Source organism: Notamacropus eugenii, chromosome 1, assembly GCF_028372415.1.
Source record: "Notamacropus eugenii isolate mMacEug1 chromosome 1, mMacEug1.pri_v2, whole genome shotgun sequence".
Taxonomy (NCBI): Eukaryota; Metazoa; Chordata; class Mammalia; order Diprotodontia; family Macropodidae; genus Notamacropus; species Notamacropus eugenii.
Genome location: NC_092872.1, coordinates 37281877 through 37290690, shown reverse-complemented (window position 1 = coordinate 37290690; position 8814 = coordinate 37281877). Strand labels below are relative to the sequence as shown.

Below are 8814 nucleotides of genomic sequence, written 5' to 3'. Positions count from 1 at the left end.
CATTTAGTGAGCCACTAAACCCTGGAGCATCTTCTCCAGCAGGGCCCTGGAAATATGCTGCCTGCCTTTTTTTATGGCCTGAACGTAAAATATTTCCTGTAGCCTCTATGGGCTAATAATCATAATGAAGTCATCACGATTGGGAAGCAGGTTAAGAAGGCAGCAGTTGCTACGAATTGTCCAAATGAGGGCACCAAACTTCTCTCTGAAGTTGTCCGTGTTGTAAATTATTTAGCTTTGTTTTTCGTCTGACTCTTTGTGACTTCTGTGGGGTTTTCTTGGCAAAGATCCTGGAACGGTTTGCCATTTCCTTCTCCAGGATTCCCATTTTACAGGGGAGGAAACTGAGGCAAACAGGGTCACATAGCTAGTTTCTGAGGCTGAATTTGAACTCAGGTTCTCCTGACTCCAAGCCCCACACTCCATTTGCTGATCGTGCCTGTAGGCTGCTTTTAAAAGCAAGGAGAGAATGGACTTCTGGGATGGTGTTAGGGGTGCTCATTATGTTGTGGTTGTTGGGTTGTGTATTTTTTTTTCACGTAAGTCTCATAGGTTTTATTAATCTAAAATTGTTGGGGGAGGAGTGACCAAGAGGGACCTGCTAAGTTACCTATCATTCTCGATACCTGAGCAAGGCAGTGGATTCATGAAAGGAGCTAGGATACCTGGGAAGTTGAGGATAGATCTGCCTTCAGACCCCAGGATTGGCAGAGAACACTAGTCTTGAATTGTTACACCCTAGCTATATGACATTAGGAAGTCACTCTTACCTTCAGTTTCCCCATTTGTAAAAATTCAAGTATATGGTTTTTCTAAAAGGTCCTTTTCAGACCTGCTGTTTGAGGGTTTAAAGTCCTTTACATCTCTAAATCCTTTTGATTCCCTTCCCATCCATCCAAATCTAGACTAGAAATGGGTCTAGGAAATCTGGGTCTTCTAGAGGCCCATGATAGGGAAATCAGGAGGGCTAAGTCCTGTCCTTGGGGGAGGGGGAGGTTACTTTGTAAGGGTGTGGGGCTGAGGCAGCTCATCAATTCTTCTGCATTTCATTTAAGATCTAGGTCCGGTAACGGCACAGGTTGGTATAAACACCAGGATACCCAGGCAGGGCGCAGTGTTCCATGCCCCAAGATACCAGGCCCTGCAGGACCCCATTGCACACCAAGGGGCCTCCAGAGTCACCCTGGCAGGAATCCTTGCTACCTTTCTTGTCCCCTGCACACACCGTACCAGGAGTGATGGCTTTTTCCGCAGTAAGCATTTTTGCAGCTTTCCTCAGAAAAGATACTGATCTTCAGACACTGGAGGGTGCTGGGATATTTGGCGAAAGGACTGGACACAGTACCCCAGTCGGACACCAGGCAGTCTGTGGCGGGATTGGCACAATTTTTTGCCAGCTGAATGGGTTGGACTTGGTTGGTCCACTTCACTGGTTTCTCCAGAGAGAGGAACATGAGGTCATTGTTGCTGGTTCTGGGGCAGTAGGAGGGGTGGGGAACTCCACACCCCACCCCAACTGACTGCTGACAGGGCTCCAGGAGTCTAATACTGTGCTTTCCCAAGACCACTCCAGTGGTTCCAGTGAGCTGCGGTGAGGACCCAACGATTGGACAGCAAGACACCCCCACAGTGGAATTGCCGGTTGGCTAAGAGTGCACCTGCCAGGGTTGGGAGTTGGGAATACACGTATGACCACCAAGGATCTTTTCTTCCTTCCTCTCTGCATTGGCAGTGACCCACAGAAGAGGCCGTGTTAAGAAGAAAAAGAACTTTTCTTAAGAGTTGTCTAATTGGGGTTGGGAAGGTCCAAGGACAAGTAGATGAAAAAAAATTGGCTAACAGAAACAACTCTACTCAGAAATGCAGATACAGAAATGGATGGAGTGGGATAGACAGAGTACCACAGGCAGACAGACAGTGCCCCTAACTGGATAGAGGATGTGGGGGCTGAATGAAGAAGGAAATACAAGCAGATAAGAGGTGGTCGAGACCCAGATGTCCCCACAGGGAGAAAGGGCAGAAGGACTGGTCCAGGAGAAGGTCTCTTCCTCTTGTCTCCTGAGGGTTGTGCATTTTTGAAGTCAGGGTAGGAAAGATGTCAGGTGAGTCTCTGGAAAGTCTGGCTCCCAGGTGGCTTTCCTTGTGAGTTGGGGTTTGTGTTCCCCTTTATCATGCCTATGTCCCTGAGGAAAGGATCATATATTAGGCTGTGCTGCAAGATACTCCAAGTCCTAGATTATAGGCTACACAGAAGAGTTGGACAGGGATACCTTTGCTTCTTAGTATCAGCAACAGCTACATCCTTCTCAACCCATTCTGACTCCTTCCCTTTTAAGTGTCAGCAGTAATTGAAACCTAGATTTTCTGAATTCAAATGCAGTATTTATCCCAGTATACCAGGACCTGATGGTAGAACTCAAATTTCCTTTAAACATTCAACAAATATCTATCAAATATTTAGCTTATGCAAGGACCTTTGCTAGATAGGTATAAAATACGGAGTGTTTCATAAGTCTCAGAGTTTTAAGCCACTAACAGCTTAAAACTGCTCTAAGACTTTCAGGACCTCCCACATTGAGATGACATATACTTTGCCTTTCAGTCAAGAAGTGGGGAAAAGATGTACTTGTTCGGTTATGTCTGACTGTCTGGGACTCCATTTGGGGTTTTCTTGGCAAAGATACTGGAGTGGTTTGCCATTTCCTTCTCTAGCTCATTTTACAAATGATGAAACTGAGACACAGGGTTAAGTGACTTGCCCAGGGTCACATAGCTAGAATGTGAGGCCAGATTTGGACTCAGGAAGATGTCTTCCTGACTTCAGGTCCAGTACTGTATTCACTATACCACTTAGCTGCCCAGAAAAGATGTACACAAATAACTAAAACTCTAGAAAGAGTGAGACAAATGCAAAGGAGAGGCCTAGGCATAGATGAGGCTACGGGGGATTTCAGGAAGAAGAATTGATAATTTTCGTGTTAGTGCTTGCTCTCTCTTTAAATTATTTTTCATTACTTTGTATATGTATACCTGGATATACACTGGCCTGATACAATACAAGTGCCTTGAAGAAAGACTATTTCATTTTTGCCTTCATATCCCCAGAATATTATATAGCATCTTGAACATTACTATTTTCTTTTGGTTCAGACCTATGATTTTATAGTTCTGGTGGGGAGAATCCCTCTCCCAGTGCAGACAGATAACTCCTCGGCACATTGTAGTTTTAGAGTTGCCAAGCTCTGGCAGAAAAGATTTGTCCACGCCTACACAAAACAGTATGTATCAGAGGCCTGTAGGTCTTCATGATGCCAGCAATTGCTTTCTGTCCACACTGTCATACTGGCTTTCTGAGAAGAAAAAGTGTTTAATAGATGTTTTCTGTAGAGAGTTTAGTGGGAGGGAGCATGTCTTTAAGCTAGCCGATTAGTACTGGCAAACAGGGTTTGTTAGTCACAACCAGATCAGAGGATGACTTGGCTATATGTAGGTGACCAAACTAATATGGGCTCCATAATTTGGAAGATACTCAAAGATATTTGTCCTCAGCAAAATCAACTTAGACACTTATAAGCAATTTTTAAAAATATAGTGCTATACATTGGGTTACTTCCATGGACCACATGACCCATCAATTTCATTACTCCTGCTAATGGCACAGATAACAAGCCATGTCAGAATCCTTCTCTGGTGTGATTCTTGGCATATCCATCTGTGTGTCCTCCACAGGGAACCCACATAGTGTATTGGAGGCCACTCTCTATGTGGGTATTAACGCATAATTCGTACTGTCCATTGGAATAGGAGTGTGGTATAGCAGAAAGTCTATTAGATTGAGAATCAGAAGAGTCCAGAGTTCAAATTCCACTTTTCACATTTGCTAGCTCTGTGACCATGGGTAAGTCACTGAACCTTTGTGATCCTTAATTGCTTCATCTGTAAAATAGGGAGAATAATTCTGGCAGCACTTACCTCACAAGGTTGTCATGAAGATAATATGTGTGTTTGTTTTTCGTTGCCAAAGAAGACCATGCCATCAGAGAAATGATGACATGACTTGCACTTGACTTTGATTTGAGTGAGGGACGGTTGTGCAGGTCACCAGGCTCACTTCTCCTCCAGAGCCATCTGAATCCAGAGACCAGATATTCATCAGGATGACTGGAGATGACCCAGGATGAGGCAGTTGGGGTTAAGTGACTTGCCCAAGGTCACACAGCTAGTGAGTGTCAAGGGTCTGAGGTGAGATTTGAACTCAGGTCCTCCTGACTCCACACTGGTGCTCTATCCACTGCACTACCTAGCTGCCCCCATGAAGATAATATAACATTTAGATCAAGAATTTTGTGAACTTTAAAGAGCTACACAGCTATTTGCTGTTATCTCTGACTATATGACTGGGAAACCTCAGATGATTTTTAAAAATCTAACTTTTTGCACATAGGCATTACCATGGGTTACTTATATTTGCCACGTAATTTTTACCCTGTACTTTAGGTAACCTGCAATTGTGATTGTTCAGAGCTTTAGTCTTCCCTGATATATGACTGAATTTCTGTTGATTTTTTTTTTTGACATGACCTCTGTGGGAATTTGTTTCTGCTTAACTATGCATATTTATTACAAGTGATTTTATTTTTCTTTCTTTTTCAATAGTACAGGGGAATGGGAAGGAGGACAGGAGAGAAAGTGGATTTTTGTCCAATGAAAAAGTGGTTTACCTTAAAGAAACACCAGTGTTAAAAAATGGGTATTTGTTTCAGAGGGCAGCTTGGGATCATAGAAAATACTACATGGTTTCCCAAAGGCAATCCAGCTTTTCCCCTTCTTCCTGTTCCTTTCTGAACCCCTTTCATTGTCCATATGCAATGCCTGTCTAAGGTACATACTAATGTTTTTTAGTTGTTTTTCAGTTGTGACTGACTCTGTGATGCCCATTCGTGTTTTTTTGTTTTGTTTTGCTGGAGTGGTTTGCCTTTTCCTTCTCCAGGTAGAACGGAGGCAAAGAAAGGTTAAGAGACTTGCCTAGGGTCACACAGCTAGTAAGTGTCTGAAGCCAGATTTGAATGATAAAAGATGAGTCTTCCTGACTCCAGAACCAGTGTTCTATCCACTGTGCCACCTATGTATACTAATGTACCACCTCAAATGCTGTCCACTGAATTACATATCATAATAGAGCAATTTTTACTGTATAGGTTGTTAGGTTGCTCTCAGAGTAGCTGAGGTTCTTATTTAGGAGGTTTTCTGCAATCAACATAATGCCATCCATAAGGAGGAGAATCTGGAAGATTTCCCCATTTCATAGAGAATTCATGTCATTTGAATTTTGTGCTGGACAGCGTCCATGACAATGACAAACACATTTGATGAGCTGGCATATCTTTGATTTATGCGTCTCTTGAAATGGATAATCAGAGGGTCATTGAAAAATGTTACCTCTGCTGTTGTATCTTTCAGGGAATCATGTAAGTCCCAACATGTGCATGGACACACCCTGTTGGAGGACAGCCTTGAAGTTTGCATCTTGCTCTAACAAATGGTTTTTTTGTTGTTACAATCAACAGAACAAGCATAGGGAGGTGCTGTATTTCCTTTATCTTTTGGCCAATCTTATGACTGGGAAGATGTGTTTGGGTATATAATATTTTATGCAAAAACCTTCCTGGTCCTTCTGTTGCAAACAGGCAATTTGCAAAAGGATTTACATAGTGACAGGTTGAACAAAAGATCTCCCTGAATTTTAAACGTGTATTGACTTCTGCTTGAGCCTGGCCAATGGAATTCCCTAATTTGTCCTTATGTGTTGCACAACTCTGAAGTACTGAGCAATTTGATGGCTCCTGTCTTGCAACATACAATTACTGAACCAGTTCCCAGACAAAGAACTCAATTTCATATAAAAAGTAATGCTCTGAGGTAGCTCAGTGAGGCTTCTGCCCAGCTCAGACTCATGATGTTACAAGTTCTCCATGCAGTTGGCATACTCTGCATGGATTTGATAAGGCCCCTTCCCTGTTTTTTGAAGTGTAAGATCTTTGCATTAAATCTATCGATTTAACAAAGTGTTTTTTTGCTGCTATGATGTACTGTCATTGCCTTGATGTTCCCCATGATCCCTGAGCTTAGATCCTCTGCTGTTAACAGCTTCTCATATTTTCCTCGAGGATCGCCTGGATAGGTTTGTAGAGAATTCTCATAAAAATTTCATGGAGAGGAGAAAGTAAGCATAAGGGTTGGTAATTATTGATGTCCTCTTAATTGCTTTTTTGGCAGGTAATAATGCTAGAGGGGGTTTTTTCCACAATCATTTGATATTTTCTTTCATATATGCTGAGAATCGAGCCCTTCAACGCTCTAAAAATTTTGTAGCTGCCAGCATGGCTTTCTTCATCTTCCTGATCGACTCCTGCTGACTTTTTGTTCTTTGTCTTTCTGGTTGCATCTCCACTTTTTCATTGAGAGTCCAGTGATTCCACAGATAAAAAAAGTTGCTTAGAAATGCTGACAGATCTGTTCCATTTCTGTCTGTTGCCCTAATTCCATTTTCATCTTTAAATGGTCTAGGAATCATCTAGCCTAATTGATTCTCATGCTAAAATTTCTGGAAACTTGGTTGTTGGTTTTTTGTTCCTTTACTACACCTTGTGGTTCTGTGATTCTGTGCTGTTCACATCTTTTACCGTCTTCCATCGTGTTTTGCCAGCGTTTATATTCTAGGCAGGTGTTTTCCTTGGCTTCCAGGTCTCTACTTGGCAAGAAGATCAAGGATGGGCTAGGTGAGGCAGTTTCTGAGTTTATTTGGACTCCTCGGAGAATCTAGTATTTTACCTTGGTTAATCGTCTATAGGAATTTATGATGGCAATGTTTTTTCTCTGTGCCATTTCAGATTTCTTGGTGTTAGTATCTTGTTTGAAGACGAAGTTTTTGTGATTGAACTCTGATTTCTCATTTTATCCTTCTGCTTTAATGCTGGTTTTATTTTTGTTCTAAAAAGTTGATGGTTTGTCTGCATATAGCTACATGATTTGGATTCCTTGGTTTCCTTCAAGACTCAGCTCAAATATCACCTTCCTCAGGAGGACTTTCCTGGTCTCTCCAGCTGCCATTGCCTTCCCTCAGGTACCTTGGATCAATTCTACGTGTATCTTCATCTTCCTCATTAGAAGAGAAGTTCTTTGAGAGAAGAGATTGTTTTTGCTTTTTCTTTGTATTCACAGTACTTAACACAGAGCCTGGCATATTATAAGTGATTAACAAATGCTTGTGGATTGGTTTGAAAATCACTCATGCAGGCAGAAATAGTAGTTTCCTACCAGTTAAGATAAATTTCACATTTTGGGATTTTTGCATCGTGAATTCCAAGCTCTCTTATTCTCTTCTTGAAGAAAATATTTATGTTGCATACATCTAAATGTCTCGTGGAATCTATGCATCTTTAGCCAGTTCAATAATAGTTAGCATTTATAGAGTGTGTCAAGGTTTACAAAATGCTTTACAAAGGTTTTCTCATTTTACTCTCATGATCACCCTGGGAGTTGGTGCTCTTATTATCCCCATATTATACTGAGAAAACTGAGGCGGACGAAGGTTAGGTAACTTGCCCATCATTAACATAGTTATTAAGTAGGTGAGAAGGAATTTGAAGTCAGGACTTCCTGACTCTAGGAAGTCCAATGCTTGAGCCATTGCTGCTTAATGTCTTTATCCTGAGCCATTATTTCAAAATAGTTTTTATCATTTTTTCCTATGTTCACTTTGGTATTGAAGACACTGAATATTACAATATATACTATTACTGCTCCACTGTAAGAACCTACCCCAAGAATACATTCCATCTACTCTATACATACCTTCTATTTGTATCTATCTTCCTATCTATCTATCCATCTATCTATCTATCTATCTATCTATCTATCTATCTATCTATCTATCTATCTATCTATCATCTATCTATCTATCTATCTATCTATCTATCTATCTATCTATCTATCTATCTATCTATCTATCTATGTATTTGTCTATCTGTCTGTCTCTATGTGTTGTCTCCCATATTAGAATGTAGGCTCTTTGTATCAGAAGTGTGGAGCATTGGGCCTGGCATATAGTAAGTGCTTACCAAACATTTGGCGGTTTTGCCTTCCCTTGACATTCCTTTTAGCTTTGCCAGTATATATTTGTGGAAAGTCGGAGGCAGGGTCATTGTAGAAAGACGTCCTTGAAAACAAAACTAGTAACTTGTTAGTCAAGCGGCTGAAATACTGTCTTACCTTCTAAGCTCTCACTTCAAAGCTTCTGTCACTAACATCTCTACTGAATGGGCTCATGGTCTTGTGCGCTGGGTAGCAGAAACCTATTGATAGAAACTGTCTCTCCGTGGATTTGGGAATTAAGCAGAAATGCTTCCAGTCTGCGGTGGAGCCCATGCTGTCCAGGGAGATGGAGGCCATCCATTCAAGCTTCCCTTTTCTGTGTGCCAGCCAAGTTCAGTCTGTTTAAAGGCTCACTGTGTTCCTCCTAAAGCAGCAGGACACTGGAGGACTGGAAGATTCCGGTTCTCTGTAGAGCCCTGGGCTTCCTCAGGGCAAATATGGATTATTTGCCGCATAAAGTTTTAAATCAAGAAAGATAAAACACTTTAGATGTCAATTTTTTTTGAAATAAGGCAATTTGAAGCATTTCTGAAAAATGACATGGACTTAGCTTTTAGGATCTAAAACAAAAGTCACCTCGGCCTTTCCTGCTTGCTTGAAGGGAAAAATAAAGGAAACAAACGCTTGAATTGTTTTGTGGTCTTGTGGGAATGCATAAGA

General features: G+C 41.4%; 1 pseudogene; it reads right to left on the bottom strand.

Moving 5' to 3' along the window:
• Window positions 1–1057: 1057 nt before the first annotated feature.
• On the bottom strand, window positions 1058–6693 carry LOC140500184 (kallikrein-14 pseudogene; annotated as a pseudogene).
• Window positions 6694–8814: the final 2121 nt, after the last annotated feature.